The sequence below is a fragment of the Canis aureus genome, chromosome 15, assembly GCF_053574225.1.
Source record: "Canis aureus isolate CA01 chromosome 15, VMU_Caureus_v.1.0, whole genome shotgun sequence".
Classification (NCBI taxonomy): Eukaryota; Metazoa; Chordata; class Mammalia; order Carnivora; family Canidae; genus Canis; species Canis aureus.
In genome coordinates, this window is record NC_135625.1 from 19751864 (window position 1) to 19777905 (window position 26042).

Sequence of the window (26042 nt, forward strand, 5' to 3'; positions counted from 1 at the left end):
TCTTTTGGGATCATAGTTCTCAGAGCTGTAAAGCATCTTGGGGACAGCAGTCTGTCTTTAGGGGAGCAAAACAAATAAATAAAAAAGCAAAATGATCTCTCCGTAGCTTTAATTAATTTTGTTTCATTAGTTCTGCACTGTTCATGCTCCTTCCTGTCACATAATTATTTGTAAATTATAGTCATAACTGCTTCTTAATTTGTAGTAATTTTATCACTCAGAGGATAATTGTTAATTATTTTCCCTATGATTATCATAGAAGAAAAACAAGACTTCTAAAAACTGTGAAATTAAATTGGATGAGAATTTCAAACAGGCACATTCCCCTTTGCTCTGACATCCCAGATGGTGTCTGTGGTTTGTATTCATAGTTATGCAAAATGACAGATGTCAGGAGCAAATATTTTCAGCATATTAATAAGTGCAATGCACTGGCCACTTTTGTACTAGCAGGTATACCCCTGATAAAGGCGCCTTGGTGGCTCAGTCGGTTAAGCATCTGACTCTTGATCTCTGCTCAGGTCTTGGTCTCAGGGTCATGATTTCAGGTTCCACATTGGGCTTCATGCTGCATGTGGAGTCTAAAAAAAAAAAAAGAACGTGGAGAACTCTCAGATACAGCAGGGAAAAATAAAAGGCTCACTCACTGTCTTTTTTTTTCAGGATTTTATTTATTTATTCATGAGAGACATGGAGCATGAGGCAGAGACACAGGCAGAGGGAGAAGCAAGCTCCATGCAGGGAGCCCGATGTGGGACTCGATCCTGGGACCCCAGGATCACGTCCTGAGCTGAAGGCAGATGCTCATCCACTGAGCCACCCAGGTGCCCCTTAGGCACTGTCTTTAATTAACTTAGTGTCTGGATCAGTAAATGGACAATCACAAAATTGAGGCAATGACTTCTACGCCCCAAAGATTTCCTGTGTGACTCTGGCTATGCTCCTTTTGGAATGAGAGAGGGTTTTGAATCAATAAGTACACTAGGAAGTCTAATAATAAGGAGACAGTAACAACTTGTGCATTCAGCATTATAATCAGGGAATGAGATAGTGCATGTACTTTTCCAAATATCTGAAGTTCATTTCTTTAAGTTCTGAAATGTTGATTGTATCCAGTTTTAAGGAAATCCCAGGAAGGCTTATGGTGCAGGTGAGGCCTGAGAGCAGTTTGCTGGATAATTCTCTCTTACTTGGGAGGGTTGATCTCTTCCTGCTATCCAGGCCTTCAAGTGATTGGATGAGGCCCACCCACAGTGTGGAGAGCAATCTGCTTTATTCTACCAATTAAAATGTTACTCTCATCCAGAAACACCCTTGCAGAAACACCCAGAATAAGGTTGGACCTAATATCTGGGCACCGCATGGCCCAGTCAAGTTAACACATAAAATTAACCATCACAAAAATATATGAAACAGACGGGACAAAAATCCCAGTATTTACATTGTCCATAAATGGACTCTGTATTGTTGTGAAAGGAGATCCGTGGTGGCCCAGACGTCCCTTCCTCACGTGACCACTTCCAAGGACCCTGCATCTCTTGGAGGCGATGTAGCATGCTACAGAGCCCTCCAGCCCACTTCTCTCCCACAGGGTGCGATTCAGTAAGAGGATTCAGAGTACTGCTCCTGCAAGTCCCTTCTGGAACGTGCTGTTGCGTGAGTTAGGCTTTCTCAGCACACGAGAGCAACGTTTCAGCTCCAGCACTTTGCTTTAACTCCTGCATCTCCCCTGCTCCCGGTTTCTAGTGGAATGGAAAACCAACATGAAAACCAACATGATTGGTTTTCACATAATTTGTGTCTCGGACGCATTGGACAATAACATTGATCTCACTTCATTCATTTTAGCTCCCTCTGCTGTTTCAGCAACATAGATCGTTAAAACATAAGTAAATAAACAACCCAAAAACCACACCACAGACACACAAGCTCACACAAAACCTCAGAACTCTTAAGGAGAGGAGAGGAACCGGAAACTGATTTGAGGACTGCGATGGTCTGAATGTGCCCTCGCCTCACATCCAGATGTTTGAATCCTAACCCCCAAGGTGCTGGTATGCGGAGGTGGGCCTTGGAGAGTGGTCAGGTCATGTGGGCAGGTGACCTCTGTCTTCACGATGAGATCAGTGCCTTTATAAACGAGGCCCAAGAGAGACCCCTCCCCGCTTCCACCGGGTGAAGACACAGTGGGTCCTCAAAGGCACCCAGTCTGACCGGAACCATGACCTTGGACTTCCAGCCTCTAGAACTATGAGAAGTAAATTTCCGTTGTCTATTAGCCCCTCAGCCTATGGGGCTTCTTTATTTTTATAGCCGTCCAGACGGACAAAGACAAAGATGGTAAGGAATATGCCTTAGATCCAGATTTTAAAAAGAAGCAATCTCCATATGAAAAAGTAAACAAGAAGTTACGGAATGTACTTTTTAAAAATAGCTACTTTTTTTCTCCCACTATTTCTTCCTTTTCATCGTAACTAAAAATTGTGTTAGCAGAATTCAATTTTGCCAATTTATGCATCATAATTTGTGTCTTGGAGTTATTTATTCTTCAACAAATATTACTGGAATTCCTTATGTACACAGTGTTGGCTGCCGAGGATACAGTGATGGGGAAGAGAATTGTTTTGACCATGCTCTTTTGTCTTATAAATCTTCAAAGCTTTGTTCCTAATTCTCTCTTTTGTCATGCCCAATCCCTGGATAATACGGGAAATCATTAATGAATAGTAATGCCATTTACTACAGATTTAGTTTTTAAAATAAGGCCCTTTAAAGGCACCCGAATGGCTCAGTGGTTGAGCGTCTGCCTTTGGTTCAGGGTTTGATCCCGGGGTCCTGGGATCAAATCCCACATTGGGCTCCCCACAGGGAGGCTGCTTCTACCTCTGCCTGTGTCTCTGCCTCTCTTCTTTCTGTGTCTCTCATGAATAAATAAATTAAAATATTTTTAAAAATAAGGCCCTCTAAAAGTCTTGTCTTCAGCTGATCTTCAAATCCATCATTACAGCCAGTCATGAGCAGCTTGAGAGCACAGTTTTGGGCAAGGGACTTAAACTTTCTTTGCCTCCATTTCCCCGCAGTATAATTGATATGATGATAAGAATGACACTACTTCAAATAGGATTGTTGGAAATAGTAAATGAGTGCACACATGTAAAAGTGCTTAGCCTAGTGCCTGACGTATAGAAAACACAAAATAGGGCAGCCCGAGTGGCTCGGCAGTTTGGCGCTGCCTTCAGCCCAGGGTGTGATCCTGGAGACCTGGGATCGAGTCTCACGTCAGGCTCCCTGCATGGAGCCTGCTTCTCCCTCTTCCTGTCTCTCTCTCTCTCTCTCCTCTCTCTCTCTCTCTCTCTGTCTTTCATGAATAAATAAATAAAATCTTTAAAAAAAAAAGAAATGTGAGTGGTTATTATCATTTGTGTGCAAATGAACTGAGCACCTACCACGTCTTTGCTTTCCCTGTGAGCAAATATACAAACAAAGGTTTGCTAATAATGTTTTGTTTCCACACGGTAGGAGTGCTGACAATACCGACTCCATCTTTGGCCTGCTAAGTTGCTGATGCCTTGATGCCTGCAACATGGTGCCCCTCAGGGCTACTGCCCGATGCAGGCCCCTTGGGGGTTAATGCACCCCCCCCCCACCCACGGAACATGGAAAGGTCTGTTCAGATCTTTCCTAAACTTGTGTAGATAACAAAGAGAGAGAACATCGCTTCTTGCCCCGCCCCTCTGGTGCACACAGGGCGCCATGATGTCTGTTAAATATTAGACCCTTCGTCCTCACCGCAGTGACCTCTGCTCATCCCCTCGCTCTGGAAAATCTGTGGACTAAGGTCCAGACTTTGTGGAGAATGGCTGTGCCCACCTGATCCCCTGTAAGTCAGTCGCCCTGAATAAAACTGCGTAAACTGTATGGTGTCACCTGCTTTGTTTTTTGGCCTCAAAGTGCCTTCTCAGTTTGGAGGACACTCTACTGCTGTCCCTCTTCCACCTTTCAACACTATACTCCTTTCTCATTCAACAGCAAACTGTCTGAAAGCAAGTCTTCCCTTCATTGCCATCTATAGCTCTTCCTGCTGGCCACCCCCGAATCCTCTGCACTGGATCTTGACTCCGGTTCTCTTCAGGATTTGTACTTCTCAGGGTCACTAATATCCCCACAGTCCAGTAAGATGTTTCCAAGGAGTGTCTCCTTCTTGAAGTCTTGGAAGCCTTTGGCCCCCCCTTGTGTGCTGTCCCTGTGGCTTTTCGGACCCCGTGGTGCAGAGTTCTCTAAGCTCTTGGAGCTTTTCTGTCTCCTTTGCCCTTTGTTTAGTTCCAAGTATGAAGATTCTTCAAAGTTCTCTACTCAATTAACTTCTCTTCTTTCCCTTTTGCTTCCTTGGGAGATGTTGTCCATCTCGCCAAGATCAACCATGACCACCGGGAGAAGAGTGACGGGGCTGAGAGCACCAACAACCCATTCTCCACATACCAACTGGGTATCCAACGACTCAATTCAAGCTAGTGTTAGTATCAGATTCCACAGATTTAAGGATTCGGTCCCAAAAGACTCTTCTCACCTCAGTTGCCAGTCACGGTTCCTGGCTACCCATACTTCTGACCAATCACTATTAACCAGGGGTTCTTAGGACCCCCTTTCTGGATTCAACAATTCATTAGAACAGTTCACAGAACTCAGAAAAAAAACACTTTCCTTAGGTCGACTGCTTTATTATAAGGGATACAACTCAGAACAGCAGACAGAGAGACATGCAGAAGGCAAGGTGTGGTGGTCGGGGGCCCCGAGTTTCTGGGCTGCCTCTGGTGTACCATCCTCCTAGCACCAGCCATGAAGCATAGCAAATCTTGTTATTTAAGAGTTTTTACAGAGCTTAGTCTCTAGCCACCCTGCCCTTCCTAGAGAGGTTAGTGGATGGGACCCAAAGTTCCAATTTCCTATTAACTTGGTCTCTGGTGGTCGGCCCCACCTGAGGCTTTGGAAGGGCTCTACCCTAAATCGCCACATTAGCATAAACTCAGATGTGGCCAAAAAGGGCTCATGATGAGTAATAAAAGATATCCCTATCACTCCGGAAATTTCAAGGGTTTCAGGAGCTCCGTGCCAGGAACCAGGAACAAAAGCCAAGTACATTTCTTATTACACCACATCTTTCGAGCCAGACTGCCTGGGTTGAACCCAGGCACCATGATTTGTGAGCCATGTGACTTGGATGCCTTAAGTAATCTCCATGTACTCCAGTTTGTTCATCTGTCCTGTGGGGGTAATAATAATAGAACCTAGCTTGTGGATCCGTTGTGAAGTTTAAATGACTTAACAAGAGCACTTAGAGCAATAGCTGATGCCCAGGAAGCAATCTGAATTGTTCAACTGCTATTCACTCCCAGGTTCACCCTATGGTAAGATCAAATTCTGAGTCCTCTGTTACCTACAGGTTTGATTCCAAAGGGCATTCAAGGCTAAGTATTTTGTAAAAGCATCAATGCTGTATTATTCACAGCACATAGTTTATTTATTTGACAGAGAGAGAGAGAGAGAGAGAGAGCACAAGCAGGGGGAGCTGCAGAGGGAGAGGGAGAAGCAGGTTTCCCACTGAGCAGGGAGCCCAACATGGGGCTGGATCCCAGGAATCTGGGATCATAACCTGAGCCGAAGGCAGACTGAGCCTGCCAGGCACCCCCAGAACATAGTTGGCTTTTTTTCCCCCAGCACATAGTTTTTTTTTGTTTCCTTTTAAAGATTTTATTTATTCATGAGAGACACACAGAGAGAGAGGCAGAGACATAGGCAGAGGGAGAAGCAGGCTCCAAGCAGGGAGCCCGATGTGGGACTCGATCCCGGGTCTCCTGGATCACGCCCTGGCTGAAGGCGGTGCTAAACCGCTAAGCCACCTGGGCTGCCCCCCAGCACATAGTTTTAATAAGCGTTAGACACCAGTGAGTTTGGTTAGCAGTGTCCTTTATTCAAATTGGGACCTTGGGGAGTGTTGGCTCTGTGTGTGTGTGTGTGTGTGTGTGTGTGTGTGTGTTTATGCAAATGAGTGAGTGACATTTAGAGAACTCCACCCCCTGGAATGCAAATATTTAGAAAAAGTACATCCAGCCTTTCAGTTACACCTATCAGAGAAGTTTCAGATCATTGCTCTTGATAAGAATGAAGCCAAACTGTCTTTCTAAATCAGAAACTGAGGAATAACTTTTGACTAAGATATTTTTAAAAATTACGGCAGAATTTGTTATAAAATGTTGATTCAAATCCAGGTATTACAGGGGAGGGTTCATCGTGTTGCATTAAAACCTTTGAATTCAAGGGTGCGCATGCCCTGATGCCTCCCAGGGCTATTACACAATTTTCATTGAAACAAGGATGAAGCGGGTTGATTCACTAAACCAATCATGAAATGACAGCATGCAATAAGTTTGAGGACAAATCCATACACCAAAGTCAGGTTGCAAAGCCAATTTACTCAATTATCTTTCCTTTGCAACTATTCCTGGGTGTGCGCGGCAGTCTTATCTATGAAGACTCATAGAATCTTTAAAAATCTGCCTGGAATTTGTTCCTCTGTGCCAACAAAATCTTATGCTTCCTCCAAGACTCAGTTCAAGTCACATCTATGACAAATCTTCTCCAACAATTTTATTTAGCATGGCCCCACCATTCCTACTGGCTCATCACCACAATCACCCCGTGACTTTTTTGGGGGAAAAAAAAGTCCCAGGCCACACTTGTTGAGATTCCCATTGGGTAAATTTGATGTGGGACCCAGCAATCTACAATTTTATGTTTCCTAGGGGATTATGATTTTCAGACAGAATTAGAAGCCACTGGTCGATCTCAATGATCTGCTACTTGACCAAAGTGCAGTAGACGAGGTTTGGAACTATCCAGACTTCCTGAGACTGCCCTTTTCTGACAACTTCCCCCCTCTCCACAAGGGATAGGTCTAATAGTGCCTTGACTGTCCGTTAGGCCATAGTGATTTGTCCGAGGGAAAGCATCTGGTAGAAAATGGGCCAGATTTTTTTTTCTCTCACTTTATTTCAATTGAGAGACACTGAGACTGCCGGAGATGGAGCTGCAGGACCCAGAGGAGTGTGATGCCCAAGGTCCACAAGCCTACTACCAGGTCCCTGGGGCCGCCCAAGTTTTCACCTTTCCTGAGGCCCGCTGTGTTCTTTCAACTTCTTGACTTCTGCAGAACACTCTGTATTATTTTCCAAGGACTGCCATAATAAACTACCACCAGCTGAGTGGCTTCAAATGAGAAACATCTATTCTCTCACAGTTCTGAAGCCCAGAAGTTGAAAATCAGATGTCAGAAGGGGTGGTGTCTTCTGGAGGCTCCGAGGGAGAGACTATCCCCTGCATCTCCTTGCTTCTAGAGGCTACCAGCAATCCTTGGGGTTCCCTGGCACATAGGTGTGTCATTCCAATGTCTCCTTCTCCATGTCTCTGCACCTTCTCCTCTTAGGATACTGGCCACCAGATTTAGGGCCCACCCTAAATCCCCGGGGATTTCATCTCAAGATTTCGAATCAATTATACCTGCAAGCAAAGACCCTATTTCCAATTAATTCTGAGCTTCTGGGTGGACACAAATTTGGGCATGAAGGGGGCACTCTTCAACTCAAAACACACTCATTTGCTAAGAAGCCAAAGGCCACATGCTCGCAATCCCCAAGAAGGGAGAGGACTTCTCTTCTACACCATTTATATCAGTGCCATAGAAGAGCTCAGGGGTTGGCTTGGGTCACATGACCTCTTCTGGATGAGTCACTGTGTCAAGGGAGGTGGGCATTTTGATCGGCCAGCCTGGGCCACACATTCGCTTGCCCTGGAGAAAGAGGGTCCACATGATTGACAGCCTCACACTCAGGTGGAGCCCACTCACTCGGAATAGAGGGAAAGGTCCCAACAGGGAGAAATGCTGGATAGATTATATATCTGCCATATGACTCCAGCCTTACAACATCACTATTGTTCATTCCAAATTTGAAAGGAAAATAAAAATTTAAGTCAACACTTCCATCGTTCACAGAATTTGTAGCCAAGTGGCTCCAAATGCTCTTTCCAGAGGGTTGGCAAGTTTGAGAGTTCCCACTGCCTCTTAATTAAAGATCATTACGGAGGTGACATAAATCTTAGTCCCCAAGTTCCCAAGTGCAATATTATTTTATTCATAAAACAACTGTCTCTATCCAAAGAAATGACAGTTATTCACATTTACATGACACTTTGCACATTTACATAAATTATCAAAATTAATAAACACAATAACCCTGGGAGGTAGGCATGTATTATTAACGCCATCTCAAGGATTTGGAAAACTGAGAGACAGAGCATTGCCTAAGGTCACACGATCAGTTAGTGCAGAACCAGAATTAGAATCCAGATGCACCTGATTCCTGATCCAGTGGTTTCTGTGCTTACTGTAATGGCCCAATTCTGGTGTCCCCTTGAAAGCTAGGACAGTGCCCGGGTACACATTACACCTTCTCATCTGCCAGACTCTCCGTGATATAGAATTACTTTTCTGCCGGGATGTTCTCTATTACATACTTCTGAGCTCACAAATGCATTTTTTTTTTCTTCCCCAGACGCATGTATTTTCATTCAGAAGAAACGTAAAGCCCAGGGGTTGATGGAGAGATCAATCTCTCTTGTTTCCTAGGAGAAAGGAAAAATAGAAAGCTTTGACATTTTTCTTCTTGTAATAAGAGCAACAACAACCAAAGAAAGAATGGCCCCTTTCTCCTCTGGAAGTTTGAGAACTGAGGCTTGAGGGTGATGGGCTCCAGTTGTGACAGGGGGGAATGTGTCAGGAATCCAAGCAGCATCTGGGTGTAGACTGTCCTACTAGGCATATTCATGGCATATGGCATGAGGAAATACTGTTAATTTTTTCACAACACGGTGGGTTCCCAGTGCTTATTCCAATGCAGCTTTTCCTTAGACCCATGCTATAATGACCAAAACCAAATGGCATTTCTTCACTGCCTTTGGAACCACAGGAAATCCAGCCCTCTCCATCATCCCAGACGTCCTGACCAGTTGAGGACGAACTCAGGAGAAAGCTGGATATGATGGTTGGTTTTATGTGTCAACTTTGCTAGGCCACAGTATCCAGATAGTCAGTCAAATACTAGTCTAGATGTCACTGTGAAGGTATTTTTTGGATGACATTAGCATTTAACTCAGTACGGGCATCTGAGTGGCTCAGTTGGTTAAGTGTCTGACTCTTGATCTCATCTCAGCTCAGGTCTTGATTCCAGGGTCTTGGGAGCATGGATTGGGTTCCAGGCTAGGTGTGGAGCCTACTTAAAAGCAAAGCAAAAAATAAATAAATAAAACAATGCAAAAAACTTTTAACTTACTAGATTTTGAGTAAAGCACATTAACTCTCCATAACGTGATGGGCCTCGTCCAATCAGTTGAAGGCTTTAAGAATAAACAGACTGAGGTCTCCGGAAGAAGAAGGAATTCTGCTGACAGTCTACCACTGGACTGGAGCTGTAACATCAGCTCTGCTCCGGGTCTCCAGACTGCCGGCCTACCTGCAGGTTTGGACCTGCCAGTCTCCACAATAGGGTGAATTGAATCCTTGAAGTAAATCTCTTTGTATATATCTCCATGCACACGCCATTGGTTCTGTGTCCCTGGAAAGCTGACTAATGCAGTGGGGGTTGTGGGCTCAGGCTCCTACTGCAGGTGTTTGCACACCCTCTTCCGACAGCTACCCCACCCTGTGCCTCATGGCTGCTTCTGTTTCTCCTGCCCTCTTGCCCCCTCAGATGCAAGGGGCCTGCAGTGCTTCTGGACTGGTCCTGTGGGGCATACAGGTCATTCTCTCATGTCTTTCTGTCCCTTGCTCTGACATGCTCTGCCCCTGGACTTGCATGCTTCGTCCCAGCAATGCTGAATTACCCTAGTCTTTTAGGGACTTTGGCATCATAGCCCCATCAGGGTTCCTGTCTCCTCTTTCCAGGGCTTTGGAATACATTTCCAGGGGAAGCCATTGTTCCTACTTACTTTCAGAGGTATCAGAAAGAACTCCTTTTTGAAAAAAAAAAATACATTTATATATTCAAATCAATTCCCAGGACATGGATACGATGACTCCGTAGTGTAGATTCTCCTCAAGTCATTTCCCGAGCACCTGTAGAGACTTGTGCTCATGTGCCTTAGTTTTAATTTTTGATATTTTAATCCTGATGTGAAATTCAACATCACTTGTAAATTTAAGCATTGAATCCTCTATCAGCAGCCCAAGGATATTCACATTTTATTAAAAATGACTGGGGAAGACATTTCTTTAATAACTTATTAGTCTATTATTAGCCACTTAAACATATAGGAGCTCTAACCTTTAGGAATAAATGACTTTTATCTTCCCTCTTTTCTGAAAAATCCACAAATTTCCATTAGCTTGTCTCAGTATGTGAATCACTTTCCTTTGGTGGTGGGAGAAGGATGTTCTGTTCTCTTCCTTTTCTACTGGAAAGCTTACCCTTGACCATGACCCCAGAGAGAAATGCAGAGCAAGCTTCCTTTGCAGAGGACACAGTTACTACTTGTCTTTATCTCTTTATCTCCCCTCCCTGTCTCTCCTAAAATTCGAGTGAAATGAAACACAGTATGTTTCTTAAAAGAATAAATCTAGAACTGAGCTGGAAAAGAAGAAAGGGTGTTATCCATGGATCAGCATTTTTAGCGGGGGTGGAGGGACTCTGGAATAATGAAAGTAAATGGCATCGGATTTAGGAAGAAGGCAGAGAGATACACCACTCAACTTGGTGGGTGAGGGGACTGTTGGCAAGGAAGCCATTCTCCAAAAGGAGCCCCACAGAAACTCCAAGCTCAGAATCCACTGTAGTAAATGCAGACATTAGTGTAAAGATTGTTGGCAGGATAGAAAGACTGTAAATTGTCCTGCCTCTTTACCACTTAACACATAAAAACCTCCTGCATAGGGGCGCCTGGGTGGCTCAGTTGGTTGAGCATCTACCGTTGATTCAGGTCATGATCCTGGGGTCCTGGGATTGAGTCCCACATGGGGCCCTGCTCAGTGGGGAGTCTGCTTCCTCCTCTCCCCCTGTCCTTCCCCCTGCTCATGCTCTCTTTCAAATAAATAAATAAATAAAATCTTTTAAAAAAAACCCTCCTGCGTATCAATGGAAGAGGATAAAAATCACGTAAAAATACATGCAAAGGATACTAATAGTCAAAAGAAATACAAATAGCCTTTAAGTACATGAAAAGGTGCTCCAATTCACAGGGAGCCTGGTAAATGCAGACTCGTTTAAATTTACTCATTTAAAAGCTGACACTATTCTGCTTATGTAAGTGTGTGGGTGAACAGGCTCTGAACTCTGTTGAAAGGACTTTGAAGATACAGTCTCGGGATACCAATTTGTCAGCATCTAGCAAAGTGTGCCACACACATAGTACCGCAGTACCTCTTCAAGGACTCTCTTCCAGAAATATTGACACATGCGGGAAGATAGACTATGAGATTATATCAGGCAATATCACTCGCAAGGGCTAATAATTAGAAACAGTCAACAGAGGAGGGGAGCAGTTGTGGTTGATTCATACTCTGAAACACTGTGTTCACCTGAACTGACGTGGAAAGATCCTTAAAATATATTGTTAAATAAAAAATGAAGAAGCAGGGGATCCCTGGGTGGCTCAGTGGTTTGGCGCCTGCCTTTGGCCCAGGGCATGATCCTGGAGTCCCGGGATCGAGTCCCGCGTCGGGCTCCTGGCATGGAGGCTGCTTCTCCCTCCTCCTGTGTCTCTGCCTCTCTGTCTATCATAAATAATAAATAAATACATATTTTTAAAAATGAAGAAGCAGGGATGTCTGAGTGGCTCAGTGGTTGAGCGGCTGCCTTCAGGTCAGGGCATGATCCCAGGGTCCTGGGATCGAGTCCCGCATTGGGTTCTTTGCAGGGTCCAGCTTCTCCCTCTGTCTGTGTCTCTGCCTCTCTCTCTGTGTCTCTCATGAATAAATAAAATCTTTTTAAAAAATAATAAGAAGAAACAGCAATGTGCTGAACAATATACACAGTAGGATCCATTTATACATTTAAAACCCACCTATGTACTACATATATAAATGCATAGGAATGCTTTAGCTGCAAATAACTTGGCTAGAAACTTGGCTACAGAGGCTGAAAGATAAGGGGGCTTATGGTTCTCATACAACAAGAGCACAGTGGTGGGCAGTGCAGAGCTGGTGCAACCATTCAATGTGGCCATCAGGGAGGGACCGATAGTTCTACTCTGTCACCCTTGGAATGTTGGCTTTCATCCTCACTCATGTTGCCTCATCATCACAAGATGAGGGCTACTCTACTGACCTCATTTCCGCCTGTCCGGCAGGAGGAAGGTAAGGGTAACAGTTTGAAGTGTCAGCTGGATCAAGAAAGCAAAAGCTTTCCCTCCATCTCTCAGCTTCTATCTCATTGCCCAGAACCAAGTCTCTGGTCTCCACTCTAAACAGCCAGGGTTCTGTTGGGAAGGAAGAGAGGGAAACACACACGGGGGCAGGGTTGTGTGTGTGTGTGTGTGTGTGTGTGCACGCGCGCGCACAAACACGTCTCCCGTCAGTGTGGGACCAGGGAGCGTGTTCTCTCCGGGGAAAGGAGTCCAGTGTCCTCTTATTCGACATACTTCTTTTGTTGTTGATTTTGAAATAATTTCAAACATGTAGAAACGTTTCAAGAATAGTAGGAGAAACTGTCCTGAGCCATCTGAGAGTGAGTTGCTGATAGAACACTCCATCATCCCTGAATTCTTTGGTGTGTAATTCCTACAAACAAGGACATTCTCCTTCCTAAGCAAAACAAGTACCATCAAAATCAGGACATTCACAATGAAATCTCACCATTTAATCTCAGCGTGCAGTCTTTTCTTTATGATACTAGGTTGAGTTGTCATTGATGATTTTCCTTGATGCCAGCTATTTGGGAGAATATATCATTTTGTTTTGTTTTGTTTTTTAATTAAAACTGTGGCCTTCACAGGGCTTGAGCAAACAATGGTGAGGGTCAGGACAGGCCGGAACGGAAGAGCAGGGGTTGACCAGACCCACGGTGTCTGATCTTGGCAGCGTGTGGATGGTGGCTCGGGTTGGGGCAGCTGGGACTAATGTAGATCTGGATTCCAAACGGACTCAGGTCCCCCACCCCCACACAGTGGCTTTCCCTTTTTAAAGAGTCAGCATGACAGTGGCCTTGCCAACTGGGACACAGTGTCTGCCTGGGCATCAGGAGTCTGAGGTTAGGTGGCAGCTGTTCGGGGCATTAGTTGCCTGGAGCGCCTGCTGCCAGCACCTGTTGGCCTTGCAGGAAGTTGCATTTGGGCACAGCCCCCCCTGCTGGGTGAGGGGAGGCTCTGGGCTCGGCAGATTGTTGCCAGGCAACCTAAGTCTTCAGGGTCAGACAACCCTGTTTGTCTTTCCACAAACCATATAAACAATGCATAAATAAAGCATAGTCAAGGAAAATTTAATTGTTGAGGGAACACAAAATAAGACTTTTTCTTTTGCTTCCCTCCTTCCATCACTACCCTCCAGATATTACTGATTTGAAATAACTTTTTGAGGACATGTATGCACGGTCCCTATGCGAAAGAACACAGGGACAATGATCCCATAAGCTGATGCTTTCATCATCTGTCACAAATTAGGAGTTGCTCGGGGGAGCATTGTAATTTTACAATTGACTATTTAAATAATGCATAAATATAACTGTTCTCAAGGTCTGAGTTCAATATCTCCACAAAATTCTTTAATTGCTTAATCATTTAGGGCTGTGTTTTGTCATTTCTCCTCTAGTATATCTAAATCCATCCTCTATCGATGCCACAGAAGATGCCATCAAACTTTCCCTCTAGACCTGTGGCCAATATGGCAGCCAACCATGTGGTTGTATAAATTAAAATGGAAATGAACTGATGTAAATGAAGAATTTAGTTTCTGGGTCACACTAGCCACAAGTGCTCAGTAGCCACACACGGCTGGCGGCTACGTAATTGGATAAGGCCCATATGGACATTTCTATCATTGCAGAAAGTCCTATTGGACAGTTCTGCTGACTTTTGCTAGGAAACAAAGTCTCGGATTGTCCCAAGTCTTATCAAAAGCCAGTTTAGAAGAAGCAGTGTTTATAGGAGATTGGTGGAGGAGTGCCCATTCCTATGGTTTCTTGAGTGTTCACCTTGAATCAGGCAAGACCATCAAGAGTGTTTTGGGATCACAGCAGCTTGGCTCTCTACAGAACTGCTTTCACTGAGCCAAAATTTCGGATTTTGTCCAAGAACTCATTAAGGAATAACCTAGTGAATATTGCTGTGCCAGAAAATAAAGAATTGCTGAAGTATAATGGGGACCTGTCAAAAGAACATAGGTGCCAGTTTGGGGGGATGTTTCCTGGCCAAATCTGAGAGTAATTGAGCAGCACAATAAATAACGATAAAATGGATTGCGGAATAAATCCAGCATGGAAATGAGTCCATGCTGATGTAAGTTAATGTGTGGCGGAGAATACTGGACTGTAGAATGCCAACACATAAATGCAGAGGCGGGAGAGAATTAGAACATCACCAGCGGGCCCTCTCCACAGTCAGAGTTCTTTCAAGCAAGAATCAGCAATAGGATCTATGGGTAAAAGCTGGATGTGGATCAAAACCCTTGCACAATATCAAAGTATCTCCTTATAAAATATTTGTTAATTATAAAGGTAAAAAGTCATAACTTCACGGTGGAGATACCTGGAAGACACTACCTTTGCCCAGCGTTCAAAGTTGATGTCACCAGGCATGGGAAGAGGAGCTATCACGTGCCTCTTGATGGGACACATTTGGGGACACAGTATTACTTCTGAGATATTGCTGCCAAAAATGGGTGACCTGAAGTTAATCGTGAGGAAACACTGGACAATCCCAAAATGAGTGACATTGTACCAATATCTAGCCCACACTGTTAAAAAAAAAAAAAAAAAAGTCAAGGTCTCGCAAGACAGACAAAACAAAACAAAACAAAAAAGACTATGGATGTGTTCCAGATTAAAGAGCAAAGAGACATGATAACAAAGTGCAAGTATAATTCTAGACTGGATCCTGGAAGAGAAGAAAAAGGTTGCTTTGTTTTGGTTTTGGTTTGTTTTTTGCTATAAAGGACATTTGAGAAAAATGATAACGTCTGAAAGAGGAATTGGTCAGCATGTAGAACTATATAAGAAAGAGAGAATTTTAATTTTAGCAAGATGAAGCGTATTTCCCCTGAAATTTTTGTATAAATGGTTCAAACCAATTACATTCATTGATGATGCTTTCATGGATGATGTTGGAGAAGAACTGGGTCAGGCTAGAAAAACTTGCTAGAGAGTCACAAATATGGCAACAGATGTCACTGTAGTAGAACGGCTGGTCTGAAATCTTTACCCCTTAGTGTTGTTTAGAGCAGAAAAAGACTGCTGACTTGAACGGATCTATCTGTAAAGGCGAGAGGCTGAGGGGAGAACTGTGGGCCAACCATTAGTATCCACCAATGATAACTGAATCAGCAGATGTATTTACTAGCCCCAGGCTAGTCTGCCCAGGAAGCTGCCTTCCAGGGCCAGGATGGGTGGGTGATCCAAGGGCTGCCCAAAGGCCCCTGGTTTCCTATTCCCGGAATGCAGTTCCCCCAACTGCCTGTCACTAAATGCAAGTGGGTCCCCCACTGTCGACCTATCTCATAAAACCCTGGGTTTGTGTTTTTTTTTCCCTTCAGAAGATTTACACTGTAAGTGTAAAAGCACTTCCATGCAACATTCAACACAGAAGTTTCACACATGTAAACCAAGCTTTGCTCAGAAGCAGAGAAATTAGCACCGTGAGCAGAGGCTGGGTACAGTCACCTACAGGGCCACCTGTGTGTGAATCTTCTGGTTTTCTCACTACACTAAGTCCTGTGCAGGCGCGCCCTGCAGCAGCTTTACCATGACAATGATGTTGACCTTTGCACAGGTTCCCTGCTGACACATACAGGCACTTGGTGCAAATTAGAAGGCCACCCTTCCTTTAGGCAGAGTAAGCCAGAAAGGGTTTTCCTTCTTCCCACTGAGGCAGACTCCAGCCTGGGCATGCAGCTTGGCGATCAGTGTGTCACGGGGATGTTAGTCTACACTTGAGGCTCCCGTGCGAGGCACAAACACACATGATGGCCTCACTCTGCTGGGATCACAAACGTGTGACCCAGGGACTGGTCCCGTGGCTAGGTGTATTTGGCCCATTTTACAAATATTTTTAAATTACCAATGTTTAAAATTCAGGGGAGCCTACATAAAAATACAGACTCCTGGTCTTTCTTTAAAGCTAATATTCAGGGGATCCCTGGGTGGCTCAGTGGTTGAGTGTCTGCCTTCAGCCAGGGGCCTGATCCTGGGGACCCGGGATCGAATCCCACGTCGGGCTCCCTGCATGGAGCCTGTTTCTCCCTCTGCCTGTGTCTCTGCCTCTCTCTCTGTATCTCTCATGAATAAATAAATAAAACTTTAAGAAAAAATAAATAAAACTAATATTCCACCTTCCTTCTCCCATGGCAACAGGAGGGAGTCACACGGTGCTGCTAACTTTGCGCCCTGCAGACCTCTGCACTCCCCATCACCCCAATATCCTGGACTCGGGGGCTGAGGAGAGGCTGGCCCTTCCTTCATGCTCTGTGCTGTTTTTCCTAAACTCAGCCTGCTGTACTCACTTTCATGACTGCCTCGTGCCCGTAGGCATTTAAGCATTCGGTCCCTTTTACGGTTTGACTCTCCTTTGGTCACACGGTGACACAGAGCAGGAAATTCCCACGGAACAGCCCGTGGGCCTTAAGCAGAAAGGCAAGAGCAGCTCGGAGTCCTGCCAAAGCTTGCTGCCCACCACCATCTCTTGGTAGGCCCAGACCAAACCTTGCAACAGCTCGTGATGCTGCTATTTGTTGGCAATCTTATGGTTTTCATATCTTTAGGGTTGCAGTGGTTTGAGGGAAAGATAATGGGCTTATGCGGTATGTAGACTTGTGGGAGGGTGAGGCTCCTGGGAAGGCATTGTTCTTGGGTGGGATTTCGGGGAAGGTGAAGGAACACACAGGAGCTGGATGGATATTGCAGATGGAGGGGATGGTCAAGCCAGGACAAACTGAGCACAGGGGGAGGAGGAAGGAGTGGCCCCAGCACTCCGTAAGACTTTTCTGGCTTTGTCTTTCTCCTCCTTTTCTATAGAGGCTGATGCTATTTGTGATGTGCATCTTTTATAAGCTATCAGTCAGAAGCGCTTGCTGAAAGAAAGGCCATCTGTCCTGGCGGCTGACTGCCAAGTCGGGGGATCTCTTGAGGAATTATAAAACCCCAAAAATGAACTTACTGTAGAGAAGGAAGATCTGACTTTGACCTTGTCGGACCTCTGACACCCCTTGGCCTTCGGTGGACTTCCAGAAGCCAGGGAGGGCAGGGCTCCTGCACCGTACTCCGTCGCTCCCCCTAGAACACAGCTGCCTCGTGCTTCTGTGCATGTCCTCCGGTGTGTGCTCGTGCGTCTCTTTGGAATCAAAGAAGCCACCTGCTTGTCAGCACCGTGCAGCGAGCGCCCAGTGAAGCGCCACCATCGGTGCTCAGAGGCACCCAAATGCCACCACCGTGCGATGTCCAAAGATGCATTGGTCTGGGCAAGGGAGAGGCAACAACCTGGGACAAACGGATCCACCGGGCATGAGAAGGATAATGGTTCCTCCCACCCAGGAGGAGATGGACTGGGGCGGCCCCCCCAGAGCCCTCCACAAAGCCCGGTCATGGACCTAGAAGCCAGGATGCACAGGTAAGGGGGGAGAAGGGGCAGTGGGTGCAGCGGGGGCAGGGGCGGGTGGTCAAGGCTGAGCTTTCCTCCCTCCTGTCTGACAGCAGGCACAAGAGCCTATTGGGTGGCTGAAGGGAATGAGCAGCAGAGAGCCACTGATGGTGAGAGAGAGGGAGAGGGCTCCCCGCAGAGGCCTGGAAGAGAGCACCTGCTGCCTGGGACTGGCCAGGGCGGCAATGTGAGCGAGCCTGCAACCAGCCTGCTGGCTGCGCGGCGGCACGAGGAGCTGTTGGAAGCAAGAGTTTTCCTCCAGATTGAAGAGAGGCATTTGATCCGAGGCATCAACGTGAGTTTTCATGGGGGAAGGAGATGTGATTGAGGGCGCCACGGGGGACACGAGGGGGCCCGGAAGTGGCAACTCTGGGGTGTCATGATAGCACGTGGACTCGGTGTCTGTAGAACAGAAGAGCCGAGAAAGGGAATGGGGAACCCCAGCGCAGAGGTGGGCAATGCCATTCTCACTCTTGGGGTCTTCCTTGGGCTGTCTACGGCAGGGCTACAGCTTTTCAGCCAAGGAGTGTTCACCAGAATGTTTTACACAAGCGCCAACAGATTGCCTCTTCCTGAGATTAGAAATCCTTGCAGCTCCCAAATTCTGTTGAGTTAATTAGTGAAGATCAAAAAACTGTGGTACCCCAAAGAAGAAGGCATCCTGGGTAGCTCAGTGGTTAAGCATCTGCCTTCAGCACAGGTGATGATCTCAGGGTCCTGGGATCGAGCCCCACGTGCCCCACGCTGGGCTCTCTGCTCAGTGGGGAGCCTGCTTCTCCCTCTGACCAATGCTGTGCCTATTTGTATGCACGCTCCCTCTCTCTAATAAATAAAATATTTTTTTAAAAATGTAATTAAAAAAAAGTCATCCAGATGCCCAACAGGTACAGGAAAGGGTGCTCAGCAGCACCCATTGTCAGGGAAATGCAAGTTAAAGCCACAATGAGCTATCACTACACCCCTGTGAGCATGGCTATTATTATCAAGGAGACAAGAGATAAGAGTTACCAAGGGTGAGGGAAAGGGAATGGAGCCCCTGTGGGAAACGGTATAAAGGTTCATCAAAAATTAAAAATTACAATGGCCATAAGATCCAGCAATCCCCCTCCTGGGTAAATAAATATCCAAAGGAAATTAAAATAGGATACCTGCCCTCCCATGTCTATTGCAGCCTTATTCACAATAGCTAGGAGGTGGAAACAATATAAATGTCAACGGGTGAGTAGATAAAGATGTATATATATGCACACACACATATGTATACGAGTATTATTCAGCCACGGGAAAGAGGGAGATCCTGCCATTTGTGACAACATGGATGGATTTTTGAGAACAATATGCTTGGAGACATAAGCCAGACGGAGGGAGCCCTGTGTCAGGCTCCCTGAACAGAGGGGAGACTGCTTCTCCCTCTCCCTCTGCTCCTTCCCCTACTCGTGCTCTCTCTCTTTCTGTCAAATAAATAAATAAAATCATAAAAAGAGAGAGAGAGAGAAATATGTTTTTATACAAGTATATGTTATTTACTTATTTTTTAAAGATTTTATTTATTTATTCATGAGAGACACAGGGAGAGAGGCAGAGACACAGGCAGAGGGAGAAGCAGGCTCCCTGGGGGGAGCTCCATGTGGGACTCGATCCCAGGACCCCAGGATCACACTCTGAGCCGAAGGCAGAGGCTCAACCACTGAGCCACCAAGTGTCCCAAGAAATGATAATTGTACAGCATGATGGAGGCATTAGGTAACACTATAGTGGTACTCATTCCAATATATAAATTAAAAATCTATGCAATGGTATATGTCAATTATATCTCAATAAATTTAAAGCTCTAATAGTTTATTAAAAAGAAAAAAAAAAAGAGTAGAGTACTCACCAGGGAGAGCAATAAAGAGATTGCTGGGGAAGCTGGCATGGCCCAGTGGCTTCAGGAAGAGGGGCGGGAGTCTGGGGGCGGCCAGAAGCTAACACAGGTTCAACCGCTTACCTTGCAGCCAGACCAGGACCCCAGCGCCTATGTGGAGATGCCCGACAGGTCTTTCCTGACACTGTCACTCAGCATTTCTTTCAGTAATAAATAAAATCACTGAATATGGAAAAAGGAAATTATGTGAGGATGAAATGTGGAAAGATGGAGAAAGAACTTTTAAGCTGACTATCCACTGCTTCAGAAGGATGTTCTCCTTTTGTTTCAAGAAACACAATGTAGGGGCGCCTGGAGGGCTCAGTTGGTGAAGCATCTACCCAGGGTCCTGGAATCAGCCCCACATCTGGCTCCTCGCTCAGCCAGGGGGTCTGCTTCTCCCTCTACCCTTTTCCCTACTCCTGTGGTCTGTCTCTCAAAGAAATAAGTAAAATCTTAAAAAAAAAAAGAATCACAATGTGGGTGTCGAAATGGATCATTTTTTGTTTTAAATCACTGACTCAACACAGTAATAAAGTAGAAGTCCTGCCAAAAAGCAGATTGTGTTAGAATGACTCACAGGTACAGCTCAGGTGGGAGATAAACTAGTTTGTTCTGCAGCTTATTAAAAAAAAAATCGGAGGTTTAAAGAAAATGCACGACTCAGCTCTAAATTAGAAGAAAACTAAAATTTTAAAGCAAGAATCCATTTGCTGACAATAACATTTGTAGAATGTGTTCCTTGCAGTCTCTCGGAGTGAACTCTGGAGGGTTCTGGGTTGGTGTCGGGGATGGACGCTCTCCTGTTGGCTGACTTTCAGAATTCACTCCTCCTGACTTCCTGCCATCTTCGGTCCCATCTAAGGGTTGATCTGACTCCGTTGAAACCCTCACAAGTGATCAAGCCAAGCAACAATTTAGAATTTAGAAAAGGAGAATTTAGAAAATTTAGAATTTTCTGAAAAACAGAACACACAGTACCCTTTATACCGCACCTAAGTAGGTAAACATACTGGTTCTAACAAACAAGCTGACAATGTTTCACGGAATGGTATCTACTCTGGAATTTATATTGTATCCAGATCTCTTTTATCCTACTCTGTCCATTTTTTAAAAAAAATGCTGCTAAAAGCTCCCTAAATTGAATTTATATCCACAAATAGATTACAAACCAGTTTGAAAAACATAGGTTTAGAAAATGTATTTTCTCCTACTTTAGTTATTTATAGTGGCATGATAGATAGCCAGGATTATAAACTAAAAAGCATTTGCTGTTGATACTTAGGGACATCTGGTTTGAAGACCAAAGGTGACAAAGACATTAAAAAAAATAGTCATCACCATGTACTTCCTGCTCTGTCCCATTATGGTGTTAGGCTCTTCACAAATGTATACTCTCATTTTCCTAACAACCTGGTGATTCAAGGTAATATTGTTCTTTATTTTTTAAATTTTATGTATTTATTTTGAGAGCGAGTGTAGTAGGGGAGGGGCAGAGGGAGAAGGAGAATCTCAAGCAGGCTCCGTACTGAGTGTGGAGCCCAATGCGGGGCACGATCTCATGACCCTGAGATCATGACCTGAGCCTAAATCAACATCTGGACACTTACCTGACTGAGCCCCCCAAGCGCCCCTCCAGGTACTATGGCAAGAAGTCACAATCCTGGAGGAGATGACTGTGCAAGGGAGTTAATCAACCTGCCATACTTGGAAGTAACCAAGACTGAATGGGCTGGGGTGAGGCGGTTTGTTACTCACAGCGCAGCAAATGACAGCAGTTTAGCTTCCCCTGAGCCCATATCCCATGGGATGGGCTCTGTGGCACCTGCACATGCTGGGTTGCACTGTAGCCGAGGAACCCAGGCCAGGCCTCAGCGCCCTGCATAGCAGGAGTCTTCTGCTCTGTGGGGAGGGCGGTCCTTCGATGTTGAATTTCCTTCAATTCACCCAACGCAGAGGGTGTACATTCTAATGCACCTGCCCTATTCTGACACAGATGCTCTTTTCACTCTAGCACACAGCCTCTGGCCGAGCCCAGATCCAGCCTGCTGTCTTTCACTCAGGGTACCCCTAAGGATACTGATATCGACTGGGGGCAAGTAATAATACAGGACACTCTCCACCCACATGGGTCACTTGACACACGGACAAGGCAAGAAGTGGGGACAGTTTCTAGAAGTGGAATTTCTGGACCAAAGGCTTTTGTGATTTTGACAGGTATTGCTGACTTGTCTTTCGTAAAGGTTGTATCAATTCACTCAAAAACCGTTGGAAGAGAGAATCTGTTTCCTCACACCTTCAAAAATGGTGTTACCAACCTTTTGGTCTTTGCCAACCTCATAGAAGATAAATTGACTCTCACTGCAGTTTTAATGTCACTTATTCTAGAGTTCACATCATATTCACAGTCACTGACATTTCCTTTTCTCGAACTGTCACATTCTTTGCTCATTTTTCTATTATTTTTCTTCCTGATAACTTCTAACAGCTTTTGATACATATGTATGCATATTGTAAGTAATTTCTCTTTCAAAAATCAAACTTTCTTTCAAAAGAGAGATAAAGTTAGTTATCTTCCTTATGTGAATTTTTCCTTGCAGATTTTTTTTTTTTTCTGTCTTCAAACTTAGCATTTGCTTATGGCTTTGGAGTTTTGTGTCCTATGTAAGGAAGGTCATCTCATCCTGAAATGATGCATTCAAGAATCTCCAGCGTTCTCTTCTTTCCTGATATATCTGGAAGTTACTAACGTGAAATGTGAGATAGGAACGCTTTTCCTTTTCTTCCCTATTGTTGGTTGTCTAGTGGTCCTAGTGCCATCTATTGAAGAAATTACATTTTCTACAAACCTATCATCTATTCAGTTCTTTATATATAGGTCTATTTCTGGAGTCTGTTTTATGTCACTGACAGGAGCAGGTGCCAGCTCCTTACCACCTTAATTCCTGTGGCTTGAAAGATGTTTTACTAACCAGTAGAACTAATCTCACTTTATTACCCTTCTTTTTTTTTTTTTCAGTATTTCTTTTAGCTATTTCAGTAAATTTAGTTTTCTATAAGGACTTCAGAATAAACTTGTTTCTTTTATTTTTATTTTTTTAAAAAGATTTTATTTATTCATAGAGACACACAGAGAGAGGGGGAGAGAGAGAGAGAGAGAGAGAGAGAGAGAGAGAGAGAGGCAGAGACACAGGCAGAGGGAGAAGCAGGCTCCATGCAGGGAGCCCGATGCGGGACTTGATCCCGGGTCCCCAGGATCATGCCCTGGACTGATGGCGGCGCTAAACCACTGAGCCACCTGGGCTGCCCTGTTTCTTTCTTTTTAAAAATCCAGTTACAATATCACTGAGATTACCTTAAATTTAACGAATAATTGAAGGAGAATTAATATGTCTATCAGTGGTTTTTTTTGCAATTGGTCAGGCCAAAAACTTAAGAGGACTCATGTTTGATGCACGTCTGTCTCTCCCACATCCTTCATCCATCTATCAGCAAATCCTGGCAACAGTTCTATAAATATAAATATAAATATAAATATAAATATAAATATAAATATAAATATAAATATAAATATAAATATAAACATATTATTTATATAAAAATCCAGAAACTGGTCACTTCTCACCCATATCCCCCACCCAGTTCATACCACCACCACCATTTGCCACCCACGTTTCTGTGATGGTTTCAGAACTGGTCTCCCTGCCTTCCCTCTTGCTTCAATTTATTCTCAACCCAGAAGCCAGAACAAACCATTCAAACATGAGTCAGATCACCCCCACTCCTCTGCTCCTCACGCTTTACACAATGGAATACTATTCAGCCACGAAAAAGGAAATCCTTCCATTTGGGATGACATGGATTGACCTTCAGGGCATTATGCTAAGTAAGAGAAGTCGGACAAAGAAAAGGAAGTACTGTACGATCACTTGCAGTTAGAATCTAAGAGAGTTGACCTCACAGAAACAGAAAGTAGATTGGTGGTTGCCAGGGGTAGGGGTGGGGGATGGGGATGCGGAAGTGTTGGTCAAAGGGTGCAAACTGCAGGTTCTGGTGAATCTCATGGACAGCATGATGACTATGGTTCGCAATCCTGTATCATGTACTTGAAAGTTGCTAAGTGAGTAGATCCTAAATGTTCTCACCATTCACACACCAAATAATTATGTGAGTTGGTGGAGGTGTTAACTGATCATATTGTGGGAATCATTTTGCAACAGATAAGTGTCTCAAATCATCATGCTGTACACTTAGAACTTCCACAATGTTATATGTCAATTATACCTCAGTAAGGCTGGGGGGTGGGAGGATGCCCTCTACAGGCTTTCTACTTCACTGAAAGTTAAAAAACAGACGGAGCACAGATCTGAAGGTGAACGAGTTAACCATGTAACTATCTGAGGGAAGGAAAGAGTCCTGGGCAGAGGCAAGAGCCAGAGCAGAGGCCCTAAGACAGGAACATGGTGGAGAGTCTTGGAGCTGAGGTTACAGACAGCAGCAGACCACACACAGGGGTCCTGTGGGTCAGTTTAAGCTGAAAATTTTGAAAGCAGTTACTTATGTGGGGTGGGAATTGGGATAGAAGGAGTGTGGCAGAGAGACTTGCCTTTAACGTTAAAAATCTTATATGACAGGGTGCCTGGGTGGCTCAGTAGGTTAAGCATCTGCCTTCAGCTCAGGTTCTGATCTCGGGGTCTTGGGTTCGAGCCCCACATCGGGCTCCCTGCTCAGTGAGGAGCCTGCTTCTCCCTTTGCCTGTTGCTCCACCTACTTGTGCTCTCTCTCTCTCCGTCAAATAAATAAATAAAATCTTTAAAAAAAAAAAAGCCTTGTAGAACTATTTGACTTCTCAAGGTATATGTATGACTTTGATAAAAATAAAAAGTTAATAAAGAATTTTAAAACACTGACATACAAAAGAAAAATATAGAAACTAAGGGAAAATCTTGACAGATGGCATTTGTCAGCATGTAGTGGGAGTTACGCTTTTCTCTTAGCAGATGGATGGACATTCTTATAACCAAACTCCGTGATTTCTCAGTTATCATGATTTTAAATAACACCCATCGATTTAAATTTTTATCTTTGAGCAGCCCCTGGAAGGTAAGGGATATTTAGTCAGTGTCTTCAGCATTTAGCAAGTGAAATGGCAAACTGACAAATTCTAGATTTTGTGATCTTCAGAGAAATAGAAATGGAAAAGGAAAGAAAGGTTTCAACAGTATTTCTTTTCTTTCACTTTCATTTTTATAAAAAAATCACATTAGTGGGCAGAATGTGAAACACGTGTGATTTTTAAGAATGCAGAACAGATCATGAAAAGAATGTAGACATTGATTGTTTGCTTCCACTGACACCTCAGAGGGATTAACATTTCTCAGGACGTGGGGGCCAAGCCCTGGCAGGTTCATTCACAAGCAAGGTGGGTAGTTGAGTGACTCCGAACACCCACTGCCCTCGGAGAAACAGAGTCTTGCCTGGCACCAGAAGCAGGAGAAATGCAGTGCTGGAGCACACAGCAAGGAGAGCTGCACAGACTTGTCTTCCTGCAATTGCACGCGTTCAATGAAAACCTCTCCCCTCACCTTTCTGTATTCGAAAAACTGTCATCATAGGACAATTTTCAAGGTGAATTTCTAACCATTTAATTGCAAAAGCAAAAATGTTTTCATGTGTGTTTTTCTCCCCCACTGTGGAGTTTCCTTTTATAAATTGCATTCTCTTTTGTTAATGAAAGGACTAAACTGGACATAGAGATGGCTTGCTGCCTAAAATACCAAGAATAGTGTCCCAATAGGCCAAAGCTTTGCAGGAGCCACAGAAAATTAATGCTCCAGAAGCCCGCAGAGAGGCACGCGGGGTTACTTACAGATTCCTGGGTGCCAGCAGCAACAAATAGGGGAAGGCGAGGGTGGGAATGTTTCCTGTTTTAGCACCACCATCAGCCTATTACAGCAATTCATTTTAAAGACTAGATGTACATAGTAAGCCCAGGAAGCAAATGATTATTCCTCTAGAAATGGTGGGAAAATAGGACTAAGTTTCTTATATTTGGTTCTAATCAGTAAGAAATGAAAGCTGTTAAAATTATTTACCGTAGATTCAGGCATTAGCGCTTGCAGATCCTCATGCAAGTTCCTCAAAAGCTGTCATGTAGATGGTAGCTGTACCTGTGGGGAGCTTGCACAGCATACCGAGTAGGATCACCATGTTCTATGCCTGAAAATAATGTAACATTGTGTATCAACTAGAC

The 26042-nt window shown here is 44.5% G+C and overlaps 1 long non-coding RNA gene across 1 annotated transcript; it reads right to left on the reverse strand.

Annotated features, from left to right (window-relative positions):
• Window positions 1-20045: 20045 nt before the first annotated feature.
• On the reverse strand, window positions 20046-26042 carry LOC144284301 (uncharacterized). The gene is made up of 3 exons (XR_013352651.1): window positions 25885-26042; window positions 23543-25335; window positions 20046-23299 (listed from the first exon to the last, which is right to left on the reverse strand). It is a non-coding gene; the product is annotated as an uncharacterized LOC144284301 (long non-coding RNA).